At 52.4% G+C, this 18,612-nt stretch overlaps 1 long non-coding RNA gene across 1 annotated transcript in view; it reads left to right on the top strand.

Annotated features, from left to right (window-relative positions):
* Window positions 1-12,428, top strand: part of LOC142021030 (uncharacterized) — a 51,576-nt gene extending 39,148 nt beyond the window's left edge. The window contains exons 2-4 of the long non-coding RNA XR_012647589.1: window positions 3,727-3,897; window positions 4,645-4,753; window positions 12,331-12,428. This is a non-coding gene — a long non-coding RNA (uncharacterized LOC142021030). The remainder of the gene's footprint in view (window positions 1-3,726; window positions 3,898-4,644; window positions 4,754-12,330) is intronic.
* The last annotated feature ends 6,184 nt before the right edge of the window (window positions 12,429-18,612 follow it).

The raw sequence follows: 18,612 nt of genomic DNA, 5'->3' as shown, positions 1-18,612 counted from the left end.
TAACACGGCTCCTCTCTGTTATTTGGACCAGTGTTTCTTAACCAGTGGTACAAGTACCCTTAGGGATACACCGAGGTCTTGCAGGCAGTACATCAACTCATTTAGATATTTGCCTTGTTTTACAACAGGCTACATTAAAAAATAGTAGTAAAGTCAGTACAATCTAAATGTTCATTCAGACAATGACTTGTTTCTACTGCTTCATGTGCCTTACACTAAAATGTAAGTACAATATTTCTATTCCAATTCATTTATTTGATAAGATAGTAGGAAGTCAGCAAGTTTCCAGGAGTAGCCTTCTGTGATATTTTTGCATGTTTTTGTAGGCAAGTAGTTTCTAAGGGAGGTGTAACTTGCTGATATGCAAAAGAAATCTGTCTCCTGAAACGGGTACGGTACAGTCATCTGGAAAGGTTGAACGGCACTTGTTTCAAGACCTCAGGTTACCTTAGGACCATGTTTCTCAACTGGTGGTACGTGTACCCTTAGGGGTATGTAAGAGAAATCTGGGGATACTTATAAATTGGAAAAACAACAAGAAGTCCTTCTTTGTCGTCAGTTGCATCTTTGCCCACGAAAGCTTATGCTCCAAAATATCTGTTAGTCTATCAGGTGCCAGAGGACTTCTTGTTGTTTTTGAAAATACAGACTAACACGGCTCCCTCTCTGGTACTGATAAAATGGTTTTGAAAATGGGGTATTTTATAAAAAAAAAAAAAACGTTAAGAGACACTGATCTGGACTACAAAAATGAATGCCTGCACCTAAGGGTTGGCTTTTCAAAGGAACCTGGAGGAGATGAGCATTTATTTCCTGTGGAGGCAGGTACCCAAGCCCCACTGCTGTCTTTGAAAATTCCAGTCAAAGGCAATAGGACCAGATGGGTCCCATAACGCAGAGCTCCAGCGGGAATGGCATAGCCTTGATTGCAAGCACCTGCCCACTTTGGGACTTTGGGTAGGAAACCAGGGAAAGGACCCACCTTTGTGGAAGGGCCCGGCATTCACAGCTGGCCTGGCGCTCACAGCCAGCCGGCAGGGGACAAGAGAACTGAAAAGCTCCGTTCATTCAGCAATGACATTTTGCCCAGGTCGGAGAGGAGTCAGCTCCTTCCACATGCACCTCGCTGGCAGCCCCGTGACGGCAGGACTCCATCCCAGTGGAACCCACACAGCTTCCCTCTGTCGCTCTGCGCTGCTGTCCCTGAAGGCCCAGCTGCAGCCAGCTGTGCTGTATAGCCGGTGTATGGAAGCCAAGGGCAGGGGGCACCACAGAGCCAGAGGGACTGTACGGGGTTAGGGAATTATTTCAGACCTGACGTACGGTAATGGTGGGGAATATTGAAATGCAAATCCCTCTTTAAATCCCTCCTGAAGATCAGCCCCGTCCTTGGTGCCAGCAAGACTCCAGCTAAGTCTCCATCTTATCTAAAGCCCCTTTTATTTATCTTCTCCCTGAGCAGCTCATCTCTGGGAAGGGAGGGCAGCGGGGAGAGCTGCCACGGCAGTGGTGTTCAAGCTGGAAACTGAGAAGGTGGAGCGGAGAGGGGTAGAACTGGAGGTTGAGGATGGAGAAGGGAACTGGAGCCTGTTCACCCTGAAAAGAAGCCCTGTGTCTGTCCTTCCCTGCAGTCACCTTGCAACATTAATCAGTTAGAGGGCACGAGAGTCTTTCTCTCACTGTGAGAATGGGGGGGGGGCCGCGCAGAGTGGTTGTGCGTCTAAGGACCCTATATGTCCATTCACATCTATGTCAAGGAAATGGGACGTGGGGGATTCGTGTGTGAGTTCAAACCAAGGTCGTGTTGTAATGGAAACCGAGGGGGGTTAGCGCTGGCAGTGAGCAGAGGGGTAGACTAGCCTGGCATCCATGGTGACCGGGCAGCCTGATTTTATAGGGACAGTCTTGATAGTTGGGGCTTTGTGGCACATAAGAACATAAGACCAGCCAGACTGGGTCAGACCAAAGGTCCATCCCGCCCAGGAGTCTGTCCGCGAACAGTGGCCAATGGCAGGTGCCCCAGAGGGGGTGCTCCAAAGACAATGATCAAGCGATTTGTCTCCTGCCATCCATCTCCAGCCTCTGACAATCAGAGGCCAGGGACACCATTCCTACCCTTGGCTAATAGTCTTTTATGGACCTGACCTCCATGAATTTTTCTAGCTCTTCTTTAAATTCTGTTACAGTCCCAGCCTTCACAGTCTCCTTGGCAAGGAGTTCCACAGATTAACTATGTGCTGAGAGAAGAAGAACTTTCTTGTATTAGTTTTAAACCTGCTACCCATTAATTTCATCTGGGCTATGTCTACATGTGAACGCTACATTGAAATAGCTTATTTCGATGTAGTGACATCGAAACGTCTACACGTCCTCCAGGGCTGGCAACGTCGACGTTCAACAGCGACGTCGCGCAGCACCACATCGAAATAGGCGCTGCGAGGGAACGTCTACACGCCACAGTAGCACACATCGAAATAAGGGTGCCAGGCACAGCTGCAGACAGGGTCACAGGGCGGACTCGACAGCAAGCCGCTCCCTTAAAGGGCCCCTCCCAGACACACTTGCACTAAACAGCACAAGATCCACAGAGCCGACAACTGGTTGCAGACCCTGTGCTTGCAGCATGGATCCCCAGCTGCAGCAGCAGCAGCCAGAAGCCCTGGGCTACGGGCTGCTGCCCACGGTGACCATAGAGCCCCGCAGGGGCTGGAGAGAGAGCGTCTCTCAACCCCTCAGCTGATGGCCGCCATGGAGGACCCCGCACTTTCGATGTTGCGGGACGCGCAACGACTACACGGTCCCTACTTTGATGTTGAACGTCGAAGTAGGGCACTATTCCTATCCCCTCATGGGGTTAGCGGCTTCGACGTCTCACCGCTTAACGTCGATGTTAACATCGAAATAGCGCCCAACACGTGTAGCCGTGACAGGCGCTATTTCGAAGTTAGTGCCGCTACTTCGAAGTAGCCTGCACGTGTAGACACGGCTCTGGTGTCCTCTAGTTCTTGTATTATGGGCACAAGTAACTAACTTCTCCTTATTCACCCTCTCCACACCTGTCATAATTTTATATACCTCTATCACGTCCCCTCTGTCTCCCCTCTTCTAAATTGAGAAGTCCCAATCTTTTTAGCCTCTCCTCATACGGGACCTGTTCCAAGCCCCTAATCATTCTAGTTGCCCTTTGCTGAACCTTTTCCAGTGCCAGGATATCTTTTTTAGGTGAGGAGACCACATCCGCACACAGTATTCAAGCTGTGGGCCTACCATAGATTTATATGAGGGAAGTAAGATACTCCTTGGCTTATTTTCTACCCCTTTTTTAATAATACCTAAATCCTATTTGCCTGCCTCTGCACACTGCGTGGATGTTTTCACGGAACTATCCACGATAACTCCAAGATCTCTCTCCTGATTAGTTATAGCTAAATTAGCCCCCATTGTACTGTAAGTATAGCTGGGGTTATTTTTTCCAATGTGCACTACCTTACACTTACCCACATTAAATTTCATTTGCCGCTTTGTTGCCCAAGCACTCAGTCTGATGAGATCTTTTTCAAGTTAGGCACCTGGTACCCCTCACCCGCCACGATTTCTCTCACTCACCATCAGTCTGGTAGGTGGAGAAGGGGGGTGCGGTGCTCTGCACTTTACCTGGAAAAGATCCTCGTGTGGTTTGCAAGCCGCAGTTTGGCTATTCTTTGTCTGCTCTCTGCTCCACTCTAGGACTGTTTCCATTCCAGCAGGACGCTTATCCTGGGGTGCCCCCAGGCATGGGAATCAGGCAAATCGAGCCCCAGGTGCTGTTCAGGTCCTACCTCAGCCCCTGGCTGGCACTGGGGATGAAGATTTCCAGTGGGGACGTGATGGAGTGTTGATGGCAGAAGCTGTTTGGAGGTTAGTTAATGGATCCCGGGCAGGGTCCTGGCCTCTGTGAAGCGGGGTAAGAGAGTGGAAAGTCCCCAGAGAAGAGCATGGGGACGGAGGGCCCATATTCCCTAGTGCCCACTGAATTCACAGGGATCGCAGGGGGTGCTGAGCACTCCCTAGAATCAAGCAGCTTATTGAGGTGTCCAAACATGGGCACAGGCGCCAAATTTCACCCCTGCCCCCCTTTGAAGCCCTTGTCCGTTACCAAGCCAAGCTCCTTTGGCTTTTTACTCTTTCTTTCTGTGTAGAACTGGGTGAATTTTATCTGGGTACTACTTTATTCACTGAAAATTGCAATTTGAAATTGCCCAGAGCCACAGGAAAGCCCATGAAGCCTTTGGGCTGAATGGGGCAACAGGGACAGGGCTCTTCCCCAGATATCCAATGCTCTGCTTCGGCTTTCTTCCAAAAGTTCGTTTTGTTATCACGTGTGGCTGCGGTTCGTGAAGAAAGATGGGGTAGAAACCACTCAAACCCAAATCAAAATGGCTTGGGGCCAACAAGCTATTTCATTTCGCCCCAAATAAATTTTTTCATTTTACCAAGAAAAATCATAACTTGCTGGTTCAGGCCACCCAGAAAGGAAAGTGATCTTTGGCTTTCCCGTTTGGGAAAATGCATTATTCCTCCTGCTCTGTCTTGGAGTGCGCTGCTTATCCACCTTGGGCCTCCAGCTCTTCAGCATCCCGCTAATTTGTTGACATCTTTTTGCAGATGAGGGGCCCCAGAATGCCAGTTCGACTGTACCATACTGCTGGAATCGACGTCCTATCTGCCCCCAGTGGGTGACTAACAGAGGATAACAACCTACCACCACTGCCAGGTAAGGGAAGTAGTACTTTAGCTCAGAGGGTCTGAGCCAGTGGGCTGAAGATTCAAAATCCTGCTGATGCCCCATGCAATGAGTTGTTACATAACCATGGCTGACATGATGTGTAATACCCGAGAGACTTCATCTATTCCATAGGAACCCCTGCATCTAAAGCATGGGTGTCCAACCTTTTGGCTTGCTTGGGCCGCACTGAGTGAAGAGGAATTGTCTTGGGTTGCATATAAAATATATAATATAGTTAATGTATATAAATCACATAATAATGTTAAAAGTTTACAATCTTGTGGGGCCGCATTACTAGCTGTCCAGGGCCGCATGCGGCCCACAGGCCACGGGTTGGACATGCCTGATCTAAAGCATGAGCTGGCTTGGTTTGCAAGAAACAAATGGCCCCTCATCCTTGCATCCCTTCCCTCCTCTCCCTGCTTCCCCATTCTTCAGTGATGGTTCAGCTCTAATTTGCCGTCTACTCGCCCAGCCACTAGAATTCTACCCTGGAGTAGCTGTGTTCTTTATTAGCTTTCCACAATTGTCCTCCAGAGCTACAGCTCCAGCAAGCTGAGGGAAAGGAAGAAAGAGGCTCCATAACTCTTTTTCAACCTTACTGGATCATTCCCCTTTCTGTCCCAAAAAAACGCAAACCGGCCCCATCAGTCTGGAAACTCAAGGCGTGGCTCTGCTTTTGCTGAGTTCCCAGGAGAGAGAGCCAGCATGAAAGAAACCTAGTAATGTGCTGACTTTCTAAGCTCCTGCCAGACAAGTATCTCAAAGCGCTTGGCAAAGGGGGATGAATTACGCCGACCTGGCAGGACCCAATAGCCCCATTTTACAGATGGGGAAACTGAGCCAAAGAGCTGCGGTGTCACTAGCCTCCAGCAAAGGATATAGCAGCAAGATGCATTCCCTCCCAGTCCTCAGTCCATGACAGCCCCAAAGAGCCATCCCTGTGTCATCTGAAAGTGGCTGCCAATCAACACACCCTTGTTTCCTCTACCGCCCAGCCTGCTGGGATGAGGAAGGCTCCTTATCCCAGGCCACTGAGCAAGAAGAGTGTAACAACAGTGAGTTTCAGAGTAACCCTTCAACAAATCTCTTTAGATTAACCTAATTGCTCTCCGTTTCCCAGCATCCCCTCTGCCTCCCCCCCAGTGCCCAAGCTCTGGGCCATTTCCCATGCTGGCCCTTTCAGGAGCTGGCATCCTTCCCCCCGGGCCTGTGCAGCCGTTTCATCCCTTCCCGCTGACACGGTGGGATCCGCTTGCTGGCACGCCAGACTCCCCAGGGTTCTGTCTCCTAGCAACGGCCCCTGCCCAGAAGGTAGATGCTGAGAATCTGTCTGGTCCATCAGCGATCACGCTGGGACACAGGGTAACCGCTGCCTGCAGGGCGAGAGGACAGCACATCCCCACCTGGCGTCTGCGTGGGCTGGCCCAACATGGCCCCTCTTCTCCCTCTCTGGAAGGAGGCGCGAGCAGGGCCAGAATGCTAAGTGCCTGGCTGCTCGGAGGAACGTGCGGCAGCGTTGTCTGGTTCTATTCTGCTCCGCTCGCGCCAATGAAATGTGACAGGAGAGAGTCCTGGCCTGCCTGCTGACACCCCCTGCGCGCCCCCAAGATGCCTGCGTGGGCCAGCTCCCAGGATCAGGCCCACTCTGCCACCCCGTGTGCGCCAGCTGCCCGAGTGCTCAAATCAACAAGCTTCTTGCCCCTCCCCTGCCTCCACGGGCACCCAGGGGAGCCAGAGGGTGGTACACTTCGGTGCCCACATCGGACGAGACCGAGCGAGGCTGGGCCAGGGGATTGGCATGCACGCTCGACTGCCAGTCAGGCCCCCGGCTGTGGGGCTCAGGCACTGAGCTATCACGGGGGTTCCACGTCTGCACTGGCCACTGAGGCGATTGGCGCGTAGTAAATTGGCTAAGGAGGCAGGAAAGAATTCATCCTGTGCAGAGAACCAGCACTGGGCCTGGAGAACCTCACCCCACGGAGGGCGAAGGGGGTCTTGGTGGAGCCCAGGCTTGTGCTAATCAGGTGCACAGACACACCCCTTGGTCCTCAGAGCCCCACTGTTTGCAGGGGGCTGCGAGGAGGGAATGTTTCCCAAGCACCAGGCTTTGGGCTGCAAGTGCTGCAGAGCTGGGTCTGTGCTGGGCTTCTCTTTGGTGGGAAGGGGTGGCAGCCCTTGGCTGGCTGGGGACCGGGGCACTGGGCTGACAGGGCCCTAGCCTAGCAGGGAGGGGTTTTGTCAGCTGCTCACCCCCTGCTGCTGCCATTCGGGGATGAGAAATTATGTGCCTTAGGCCGGCACCATGAGACGGGCAGAGCCTCCTCCAGCCCCTTTGTCCTTCTCCAGCAGTGTTGGACTCCCTGGGAAGCTTTGCTCCTTTCCCACCTGCCCGTCTCTGTGCTCCACCACACCGGGGACCCCCGTGAACCAGCAGGAGGGATGCCCACCTTCCCTCTGGCTGAAGCAAGTGCCAGCCCAGAGCAGGGACCAACCCAGGCAGGGAGTGGAGCTCAGGGTGCCAGAGGAACCCAGAACAACCGACCTCTGCATGTCCAAACCTGTCTCGTGTCCCTGCTGGGCCTGACCTAAGCCATCCTCCAGCCCCAGGAGGGGAGGATGGAGAGAAACGAGAGCAAGCCATAGAGAAGAGAGGAATGGAGCGAGAAACATTCCCAGTCCTCTTGCATTGGTCTCCCTTCGGGGCAGATGGTGGCTTTGTCATGGGGATTCCTACCCTGTTCCAGGCCCTTTCACCCCTGCTTCTCAGCTGTGCAACGTTGCCAAGCCCGGAGCCCCAAAACTCAGGGGTCAGGCCCCCCAAAGCAGAAAGGGCTTACAAAGCTCAGCAGCTGAAAAAATACTATGACAACTGTGCCTTGGGCTTGACACCCCTTCAGTGCCGTCTTGATCCATGGTCATCGTGGCAGTGGGAGGTGGATCGGGCCCGGGTCCCTCTGCCTTGTAGCACAAAGCAGGTGGGCTTGCTCCGCAGGCCTCCCAGTGCAGCTGAGCCTGGTTGTCCGGCTGCTGTACCGGTGCACCTTCAGGGACTGGGCACCAGAGGGGGCCCGAGAACCTCGCTGGGAAACCAGAAGCCCCTGTGATGCTGCAGGAGGAGGCAGAGCACAGTCTGATGGGCGCTGAGAAGGAAAAGGCCTCCCTGCCTCTGCAGAAGCAGCAGGGGAGGTGGTGGAGAAAGCCCGTCCCTGTTTTCGCAGGGGCGTTCCCTCCAGCGGAGCGGTACCCCAGTGCGAGCAGATACCACAACATCGTCTGGAAGGAGGGGCCCACCTGTGGGATCATTTCCCTTTGCTCCAGTTGGGTGGTCTCCTCCCCTGAGACTTGCATCCTCCTGAACAGCCCAGAGGGGACGGGACCGTTGTACTGCGTCCCGGAAAGTCTCAGCTATGTAGTTCTCTGCCTCCCTTAGCTCCTTCCCTTCAGCCACATATGGTCCCCCAAGTCCACACACAGCCTCTGAGGTTCAGGGGCTCCTTGCACCAGATGCACACAGACACCACCTGCCCACAGGGAGTGGTCTGAGAAGCTGCGTCTCTTCCCACCAAGGTCAGGGGACAGCCCCCCCGCCCCCCGAAGAAGTTTTTCTTCTGGCAAATCGCTGAGCTAAAACCTGCTGTCCTTCTCCATGAAATCAGTGGAACTGCTGCAAACGTCAGGGGATCCAGGTGTTGTTTTGAACGGCCCATTTCTGTGGTGTGCCATTCAAGCAGTCCCAAGGAGTCTCCGAGCTGACACTCCATTAAGGGGAAGGAAGCGAGAGACGCAGGAGCTGACAGCCATGCTGCTGTGGGAGACGGCTTTCTGTGGATCAGTCCAGCAGCCCATGTGTTACGTGTCCTGTGAAGACTTACTGCAGAGAAGAGAGATGGAAGATGAAAGTTTTCTGCAGAGCTCCGTGGAAGTGAATGTTCCTGAAGTTGTAAGACCTGCATGTTTTGTACCAGGCTTCCTGCTCCAGGCTCCTGTTCACTGCTCTGGTCTATCATTTGTGCAACATTAAAGAGGACCCTTCATCCAAACTTTCTGCACCTTTTCAAACTGGATTGCACTGCAGAGCTTTGGCTGCCGCAAGCTTCCCACTGTTACCAGGACTGGGTCTCTACCCAGACCAAAAAAGTCAAGTTACTCCTTGTGCAGGGAAAAGCCTAACGAGAATTCCAGAAGTGAGGATGAGATCTCCAGCAAGATGGAATCAAGGTCAGGTCTCCAGGAGAGAGCAGAGTGTGTGTGTCTCATTTGGGATAAGCTGCAACAACACTAGGAAAGGTAAAGGTACAGCACATAGAAGTCCAGACTGTCACAGCTACCATACTGTCTACAGAAAACATGCTTTATAGACAGGCGTTCTGTGCTGGCTGCACTTTACAAGCTATCTTAAGGTGCACTCAGCGTAGTTTCCCCCTTAGTAACATAGGCATGGGGAGGGTGCAGGAACCTTTCTATCTGCTGGGAATAACCAAGCTCTCCTCACCAAGAGACACTGATGGAAACTTCTCTCTAGTTGAGAGCCAGCATAATAAATGCAGGCGTGAGCCCTTAAATCAGGAGTGTTATGTATAGAGGCAGATTATCACTGGCTGTCAACTAGCAGTGGTTGGAAACTTTTCAACAGGACCACTTTCCCACAAAAAATGGAGCTTAGTCGAGACGTTTGGCAGGAATGTGTCGGTGTCAACCAAATTTTTCTGTGGAAAAAGTGGCAGCATTTCTTTTTGATAAAGACTGATTTGACTTTTGAATTAGAAATACAGTAAAATGTTTCCATTAGCTAATATTAAGCTGTACAATGCAATAGTGAATATTTTAATGTCACATTGAAGTCAAAACCCAAATGCTACTAAAAAACCAGTGTGTCACTGTTATCAAAACACACATCTTGGAGATCCCAAAACAAAAGCTTTTGGGAATTTTCATTTCCTGGGACAGTTTGAAGTTTTGGCTTTTTGTTCCAGTTTGGAATGACATTTTGTTTTCGATGTTGGCTTTGCCTGTGGGATGGAAATTCTGCTCCTCGCCAGGTTTCATGACATCCCTGAAGCTCAGCCGATTTACGTGAGCTGAAGCTCTGACCAGAGCTCCCTCTAATTTTTCCCATCTGGGGTGGAATAAATTTTGTTATGCACCACAGCATGCCTGGGTGTGCACCACCAATAGAAACACAGGCTGCCAGCTGGTGGCGCTCTGCTAATCAGCTGTGTGGCACCTGAATCTCTCCTGGACAGCCGCCAAGTGCTCAGCTTACAGAGAACCCTGGCTCTGGTTCATAATCTGCCATTGCGTCCCCCACGCTGTAGGCATCTTCCTCCTTTTCACTAAGCTGAATCCCAGCGAGCTGTCCCTTACCCTTGACCCATGCTCAGATAGGCACAAGCATAATGCTTAGTCAGTGAGACATCCAGAACATTTACCCACCCTATAAACTACATCCTTGGGATGCAAGGTAGGCGGACATTCAGATTAAGTGCTATCCACTGAAAACAGCTGGCTGAGCGGAGCAATACAAGCTTCCCTCCTGACAGAGTCTCGCCCTGCTTGCTGTCACACTGCGCCGTATTCGACAGTCTGTACAAAGTCAGCTGATGCCAGACCGTAATAATGTCCATTAGGGATTCACATAATTAAGTAGGTTTAGTGTAACATTGTAGTGCAAGATTCATGCAGTCCTCGCCAAAGGTAGTACTTCTGGAGTCCTGTTGCATCAACTGCCTAACCCTCCCCATGCAGCATGGATGGTGTCTTTTCTTTCCAGGGCTTGGAGTGAGCGGCAGGGTTGGGGACGTACCGTACATTCCACAGCAGATAATACCATTCCGCAAGCTGCCTGCTTTTTAATGCATAGAGACCGCTTCACGGAGGCGAAAAAATTAAATGAGTCCCCCCCTGCCGATAGCAGTGTGCTGCTGTGCCTTCAGATAACAGACGAGCCCTTGCAACGGTGTTGGAAATAAAGGTGCCTTTGCAACCCCGAGGTCATACCGGAGATCTGCTTTATACTTGCCTTTCAAAAGGGAACCCGCAAGCTGAGCACTGAGGGCCATGGGGCAAAGTGAGAGGAGCCAGATGAATTCTTGCTAAGTGTGGCAGTTCTGGAGAGACTCCTGCCTGCCTAATTCACAGAGAAGCAAAGCATGAGCTATGGAGTATTTAGCTAGTAGAGTAGTAAGCGCTTCTCCTCCAGCAAAGGGCAATCCTAGGTTCAAATCCCAGCTGCTGGCCTGGGGGAGCTTGTTGTAATAAATCAAGCCCTGTGGCTAGTTTGCTGGTGTACTGAAAAAGAAAGAAGGTGTAACCTGTGGCTGCCTCGCCGCAGTGCAGTCTGAATTCCTCTTCTGATCACATGGGGAGGATGTCACCTTTTGCACTTAGCAAGCAACTCTTCAGGGGGCATCACTCAGAGCAGGTCCATGGACTATAGGGAAGCTGGGCTGATTTTCACCAGCTCAGGATCTGGGCCACGGTAATAGAAGGGGCTTAAAACCCTCTGCAAAAGTTCATCTCAGGCTCACACCACTCCTCCCCACCCAGCACTGAAGTGCCATCAGATGCATTTTTACTGATGAGGACACCGAGGCACAGGGCAGTTAGGTGACTTGCCCAAGGTTTCCCAGTGATTCAGTAGCAGAGCTAGGTTTAGTACCCAGGAATCCCATCTAACCATTAGCCAACGTTTACTGCAGGGTTTTTATTAGGTGAAGTATGTTGGCCTGGAGGGGATGGGCCACACAGAAAAGCATGTGAAGGGGATTGTGCTGAAAGGAGCTGCTGCGGGCAGGGCAGAGAAAATCACTCCTTCCAGCAGCAGGTGTAAAGCTGGTGCAAGCTGAGGTGTCAGCACTGGAACAAACCTGAAAAGCGCAACAGCGTTTCACTACGAAAACATCCCACAGCCTTTTCTCCACCCATTTCCCATCACTGCCACCCCAGCCCAAGCCGTCACTGAGTGTAGAGAGAAGCCGTCTGGGAGACGCTCGGTAGCTGCTCCCGCTGCAGTGACCAGCTGTCCTATTCTGGGTAGGCCTGTCCTACTTTCTGCAAGGATGGTCTATTTTTTGCTTTTCCTAAAGACGGGTGACTGCACGCCCTTCTTTGTGACATTGCCTTCCTCCTCGTCCTAGCAGCTGGCGTCCCTGGAACAGAAGCAAACCGCCGTTCCTAGCACCGTCCTCAGCGGAGATGGGGCCCACACAGCGGCTTACCTCTTGTCTGTTTCAAAGGGAGGTGGGAGTCCAATGGAGGGAAGCTCCCCCACATCTGGAGGCTACTGATTCTGTGCCACTCACTGATACTCACTTCTAAGCAATGGGGAGAGTTGTATACAGTGTGTCCTCTGTTTTCCCATCTATGGGCAGGATAATGGGGGCAGCTCCCCATCCATGCAGTGGCCTCAAGAGCACTTATCCAGCAAATGAATGAGTTTCCATAACTGCCCGTTGCTTTTTATGACCAGCTATAGAGGCTCCTGCAGTAAGCTCCAGAGCTCCCAGGTTCCAGTGCCCCTGTAGGCAGTTACAAAACTCTAGTTCTTTTCCTTTCTCTCCTAGGTCTGAGTCAGAGCCAGATACAAGAACCCTCCTCTAAGCATGTCCTGCATCTACAGCCTCACTTCCCTCCTGGGCCGTGATTCTGTATAGGGCCCTGCCAAAGTCACAGCCAATTTGGTGGTCATGGGGTTTTTGAAATAATAAATTTGATGATTTCAGCTCTTCAAATCTGAAATGTCACAGAGTTGTACTGGTAGGGGCCCTGGCCCGGAAAGGAGTGTGTGTGTGTGTGTGTGTGTGTGTGTGTGTGTGTGAGCTGGGAGGAGTATAAGCTTCTCACTGAGGGGGAGGTTTGCAAGCAATGGCTGCTGGCTGGGTACCCAGCTCTGAAGTCAGCACCCCGCCAGCAGCAGCACAGAAGTTCGGGTGGCAATGGAGAACAAACTGTCCTGACTTCTGCACTGCTGCTTTCAGACGCACTGCCTGCACACCTGGGAGCCCAGTGCCGAAGGCAGAGCCGCCGCCAGCAGCAGCACAGACATAGGGATGGGCTGTCCTGGTACTGCCAGCCTAACTTCTGTGCCGCTGCTGGACGCGACCTTCAGAGCAGAGAGCCCAGCCAACAGCCATCGCTCTCCGGCTGCCCAGTTCTGAAGTCAGCAGAGAAGTAAGGCCGGACGCCCCCTCCCTGAGAATAACCTTGTAACCCCCTGGGATGGGACGGTTGCCCAGCCCTGGAGAAGGAGGGGTTAAACCAGCACTTTGAGAAGGCTGGAATCAGGGGCCAATCAGGAGGAGGCGGATGGCAGCCAATCAGGGCTGAGCTAGGCCTTATATAAAGGGCTGTGGGAGGTGGGTGGGTGTGTTTCTCTCCACTGAAGATGGGCTTGCTGCTTAAAAGACACTAGGTGCCATGGCCAGGGAAGCACCAGGGGAGCCAGCAGGACTCTGGTCAGATTAGTGCTCAGGCTGGGACCCAAAAGGGGTTGCAGAGAGGCAGCTGGGGATAGAAATAGGCAGCAGGTCCACACTTCACCTGCCCTCCCCACTTCATTGCTGGTGAGGAGCGTGGCCAGTTCTGGTTGCTGTTTGCCCCCGAGGGAAGAGGCTAGAGGAAGGGTGGGAGTGGTCACTGATGTGAGTGATGGGTTCAGGTCAGCGGGGTCACCTGGGAGGTGAGGAACCTGGATGAGGGCAGCCCCAGAGAGGCACCCCCAGGAAAGGGGTGCTGCTGTCTGCCAAGTAGGCAGGTCTGGCGTGAGCTAATTCCAGGACTGTTCACCAGGCAGTGCCACTACTGTGACTCAAGCCCGTTAGCATCAGGTGCCCACTTTGAGAACGTGGGTGGTGTCCTTCCTGACTGCTGTAGGGTGGTGTGCCCAGGAGACGAGATTTCACAGCAGCAGACCAGACTTCCCCGTACTTGATGTGCTCTTCGCGACTGTGAATTTGGTAGGGCCCTAATGGTACATCGAGGGCCTGCCAGCGGGGATCTCGGCCGAGCCCAGGAGGGCCATGAAGCACGGCCTGTCCCTGCTTGTGCGAGGAGAGCGTGGGAAAGACATCGCAGTGTATCCCAGAAGTCTGCAGGTTGGAGGGCGGCGGGTGGGCACACAGGGCTTCCCACGTTGCCTCCCCTCCATCCGGCCAGGCTTCAGACAGACACAGGGCACCTGTGGAACACGACTGAGGGTGCCAGGAGGTTAATGTAGCAGCACCCACCGGCAATGGGGCCGGGGCGAGGGAGTGGGTCCTTTGCAGGAGAAAGGAGACTGAGGGCCACAGAAGGGAGGGGAGCTTGAGGACAGTGGGATGGAGTTTGCCTTACCACCCCTCTGGCCACGTTGCTGAGGGCCGGGAGGGTCGCAGTGTTCTTCTGTGCTGGGTCTCTAGTACCATTCAGCCCCAATTAGCTCCAGAAGCCTCTCTAATGATTCCCACCGAATCGCTCCGTTAGCAACCGAGGCTCTGCTGCCTTCTTTTGTCTGCAGCTCCGCTGCAAATGCCCCAGCATCCCCGCACACAGAGCAGCCAGCAGGACGCTTGAGCGGAGCACACGGAGCCTGCATCCAGCCAGAGGCCGCCTCGCAACGCCTAATGTAAGTAGACAGGCAGCAGGGTTTAATGAGGGGGAAGGGCTCGCTTAATTAACTCGAGGGGCTCTGTTGTATCGTCTGCCTTGGCGGTCAGGGGAAATACGGCAGATTGTGCCTGGCTAGGTTAGCCAAAAACAGGTTAGTCCCTGCAAGGAGAGCCCTAACTAAGAGCACTATAGTGAGGGTGAGGGGAGAGACTGTGGGAGCAGAGGGTGACCCCTCCTGCCAGTGCAACTGCTCTTGATGGTGGCACTGAGGTGACAAGATGGGAAGGATTGGTCGGATCATATCCTCTGTCAGGACAGGCTCTTGCTCCCTCATGTATTTCCTAGCCTGGGTCCAGCCTAGTCTGGTTTTTCAGGGCTTCAGGTCTAGGTGTTCTGAATGGAGGGTTGCCCTGACTGTTCATGAGCCAGAATTGTCCCTTTCCTGTGCCACATCCCACCCTCCAGAATTAGCTCCCTGCTCTGCACACCTGCAAAATAGCCCCACCGCCCTGTCCTGGCCAGCCCCCAGCCATAGGTCTTTCATACCACCCTCCCGAGTCGTCATCCTTCCTCTTTTCCAATCCCCTTCTCTGCTTCCTGGGTTTGCTCGGTGCCTTTCGGCTCCGTCTGTTGCACTGTGTGTATCAAATGGATCTGGACGACCGTCGGAGGCAGGTCTCCAAGCCTGCCGATGCCCAGGCTGGAGCGGCGGCAAATTACAAGGAGCAAAGCAAACACCTTGCGAGCAATTTGGGTCTTTGAGCTGAGGTGGCCAATAAACTGAAAGTGCCATTTCACGTGGGCAAAGAGGTGTGCAAGAGACACAGGACATTTGTGGTGGGCAGAGCAGAGTCATGCAGGAGACGGAGTAGGACAAGATCTTAGGATGACAGGCAGTGAGTCCTTTGAAGTCTTATTACCCCTCTATAGGGGAATTGCGTTAAATGCCCAGAACAACCTGCTCAGTTACTGATCTGTGGTCTCACCTCCACCTTCGGGGTATGTACGCGGTTCTTCTTACCACGACCAATGTACCCTGGAAGCTGAGCGCATGGGCGGCTGCCCTGGAGAGATTCGTGTGCTGCCTAGCTGAGTAGCAGAGCACCCACAGCCGGTAGCGTGTGTTTCCACTGGTGGCGCATGTTCACATATGTGGGGGCACAGAACACAGTTTATTCTGCCCAGGGACTGGGAAAAATTAGAGGGAGCCCTGACCGCGGTATGGCCCCTTGCTGGGGGATGGCCTCACTTCTAGAACCCCTGGTGGCCTCTTCTTCTGGTGGCTCCACATGGCCTAGTTCCGTCCAAGCCTTCTGGCCTCCAGCCAGGTCACTTAGTTCAGTCCCATTCCGGGACGATGGAAGGTCCAACTCTAAATGAATGATTCTTCTGCCCTTCTTGCGCTCCACTGAAATTCTCTGCTCCTCGACCCCAGTTCCCGAACTCTGCAGAGCTTCTTCTATGCTGTTCCTCCCAGGAGGCTTTTCCAATTGCCTCGCTCCAAGGGGACTCAGGCAGCTTCCCTCAAGGAACCCCGATCTCCATACAAGGTCCCCCCTTACCCCTGCAACAGGAACCAGACGTGATCCCGATGGGTTTCTTCCAGCTGGACCTCTCCGGTCCATTCCCAGACAGAGAAGCTCCCCTCGCCTGGGTCTCCTTCCTTAGGCTGAATTCACAGCTCTCTTGAAGCAGCCCACAGCTGAGCTTACTCGTTATGAACCAGTTACCCACATGCTTGACTGGGAGAGCGTTGTCTGCGCCAAGCTCGCCTTAAAGGCCCAGCTGGCTTGTGACAAGGGAAAAGGAGGGGGGAGGTATAGCTCAGTGGTTTGAGCATTGGCCTGCTAAACCTAGGGTTGTGAGGTCAATCCTTGAGCAGGCTATTGAGGCAAATAGATGTCAGGGATGGTGTTTGGCCCTGCCAAGGGGGCAGGGGACTGGATTAGATGACCTCCTAAGATCCCTTCCAGCTCTGAGGTATATTATATAATATCCACACACTTTATTATCCCAAGCCAATCATTAACAAAAGAGTTCACCTTATACCGAAAGAATGTTAAGGCAGGAATGGAATGTAAAGCATTATAATACACTTAACTCTGTCCTCTGGTGACACCATGCAGTAAACATCAGATTCAGGCATTTTAGTGTTTCTAGTCCCAGATTCAATTGTTTTTCATGTTTTTTCTGCTCATGGGCCTTAATGGGCCTAAAACAGGAGAGGAAGGAGGTGGCAGTGAGCCCCACAGGTGTACTCACATGCATAGCTCCGGTCTGGAGCCCACCAGGAAAGCGGGGCCCATATTTTTGCTAATTCACTCTCACTAATGCTAAAGAAACTTCACTCTGTCTGCGATGGCTGCCCTGTGACAACAAGTGTTTCTAGATCTAAAAGTGCGTGTGGATCAGCCCAGCATCTGCAGCTGTGCACAAGCTCCTGTCTTTGTGGTTAGGTGCAGAGAGAGATGTGAAGGCCCCAAGGACCAGCACGTGATATATGCTCATAAGGAAGGGGATCAGGGAAACTAAGCAGATGGACAACTTAGCAAAGGTTTAGTGCAGGAAATAAATGTTTGGTGAAACATTTCCTGCCAAGGAAAGACCTCTGCCCTTTACCTTGGGGTGGAGGGGAAGGAGCGGAAATAAAGACAAGGACAAAACTTGCTAAACTCAGGGAGTAGTTTCTGATAAAGACAATCAGAGGTTAAGGTGCCTGGGTAAACCCCTGGGAGACTGGCTGTCTCTTAGTTAAGAACAGAGCAATAGAAAAAGCGCACAAATATTTGTTCCTATGTTTAAACAAGTTCACATCAGCCGTGTTGTCCCTTAGATGTGTCCATCCCATGCACCTTCACATCAAGGACTTTATTAGCACAAAGGCTTGTTTTACACACTCGTACTTGAGCACTGATGGAAAGTAAGGTCTAGATTCCCTGTGCGCTGGCACTTGCAAAAAAAAAAAAAAAATTACTCTCGAGAGACATGAAACCAGATGTGACGTCTGTGCCCAGTCAGAACAAAGCTCCAACAGCAAGCCAGCGAGGAAAATAAATTCAGGAAATATTATGAAACAGTTTGCAATAATGATGCCCTCTGAGACAGTCGCCACCTGTTTGCAGATGGACCACAAGCAGGTGAAATTCACCAAGCAACTGATTTGTTTCTAGTTCACTCAATTCAGGCAAAAAAGAAAGGCTTGAATATACCCAACATGTCTGCCAAGGTCAGCAGCAAGTTAGCAAGGCAAAGAAGCAGCTGACATATTCAAATCTTTTGGTGTCCTCCCCCGCGACCGGTCAGAGGTTTGTGTGCCAAGTTCACAATGGACAATTTCCTCCATTCAAACTAGCACCATCGGGGGGGGGGAGGAAGGGCTCCTTGTTCCAAAACTGCTGCTTTTCTTCCTGCTTAGAAAGTTGACCAATTGAATATTAAACAGCCAAGGCAAAGAGCCACGAAAGAGCCCTCTTCCCTTTTGCAGCGCCACTGATCGCAACCATGCGTGAACTGAGAAAGAGGCCAAGCTTGGCCTGAGAAATTGCTCCGGGTAGGCTGGGTTAGCATGCTGGACTTTTTTGCTGCTCGCCAAAGCAGCGACAAACCTCCCCCGCAAAAAGTCTTGAGCTGAGAGCAAGCTCAGAGGTCTTGCTTGCTCGCTCGCTTTGCAGCTGGAGATCTGAAAGGCATTTCTGGCAGCGACCCTTGGAGAGATGCGCTGGTGATGGTTTGAGCCAAATGGCTGGAAAAACCTCCTGTATGGAAATAAATTCAGGCCTCGAGTGGCATGGGGGCAGTGAGCAACGGAACAGAGAGGCTTCTCGTGTTGCATTTAAAATGAATGGAGCGCAGCTGAAAGGTGCTAGGATTCAAGTCAAGTTCTCTGTTTATCCAGAAGATAGGTCCTGCCAACTCCCCTTTTACTGTCCCTGCCCGATTTGCCCCAGCCCTGATCGCCTCAGCTGGCTGGCGCAGAGCCAGCATAAGTGCCCTCCTGCTCCCAGCCCCTGATGGAGGTGGTGGATTCTCCATCCCGAGAGGTTTCTAAGCCCCGGCTGGACAAGGTCCTGGCTGGGATGACTTAGTGGGGTTGATCCTGCTTGATGCAGGGGGCTGGACTAGATGACCTCCTGAGGTCCCTTCCAGCCCTAGGATTCTATGGAGGGGTGAGCTGGGACCACTAGAGAAAGGTGGACACCTTGCACCATGTTCTGTTTGTTCCTCTCTTCCCAGGAGGCTCTGGAGCTGCCATGGGAATG

This window comes from Carettochelys insculpta, chromosome 15 (assembly GCF_033958435.1).
Source record: "Carettochelys insculpta isolate YL-2023 chromosome 15, ASM3395843v1, whole genome shotgun sequence".
NCBI lineage: Eukaryota > Metazoa > Chordata > Testudines > Carettochelyidae > Carettochelys > Carettochelys insculpta.
This window is presented reverse-complemented; position numbering and strand designations above follow the sequence as displayed.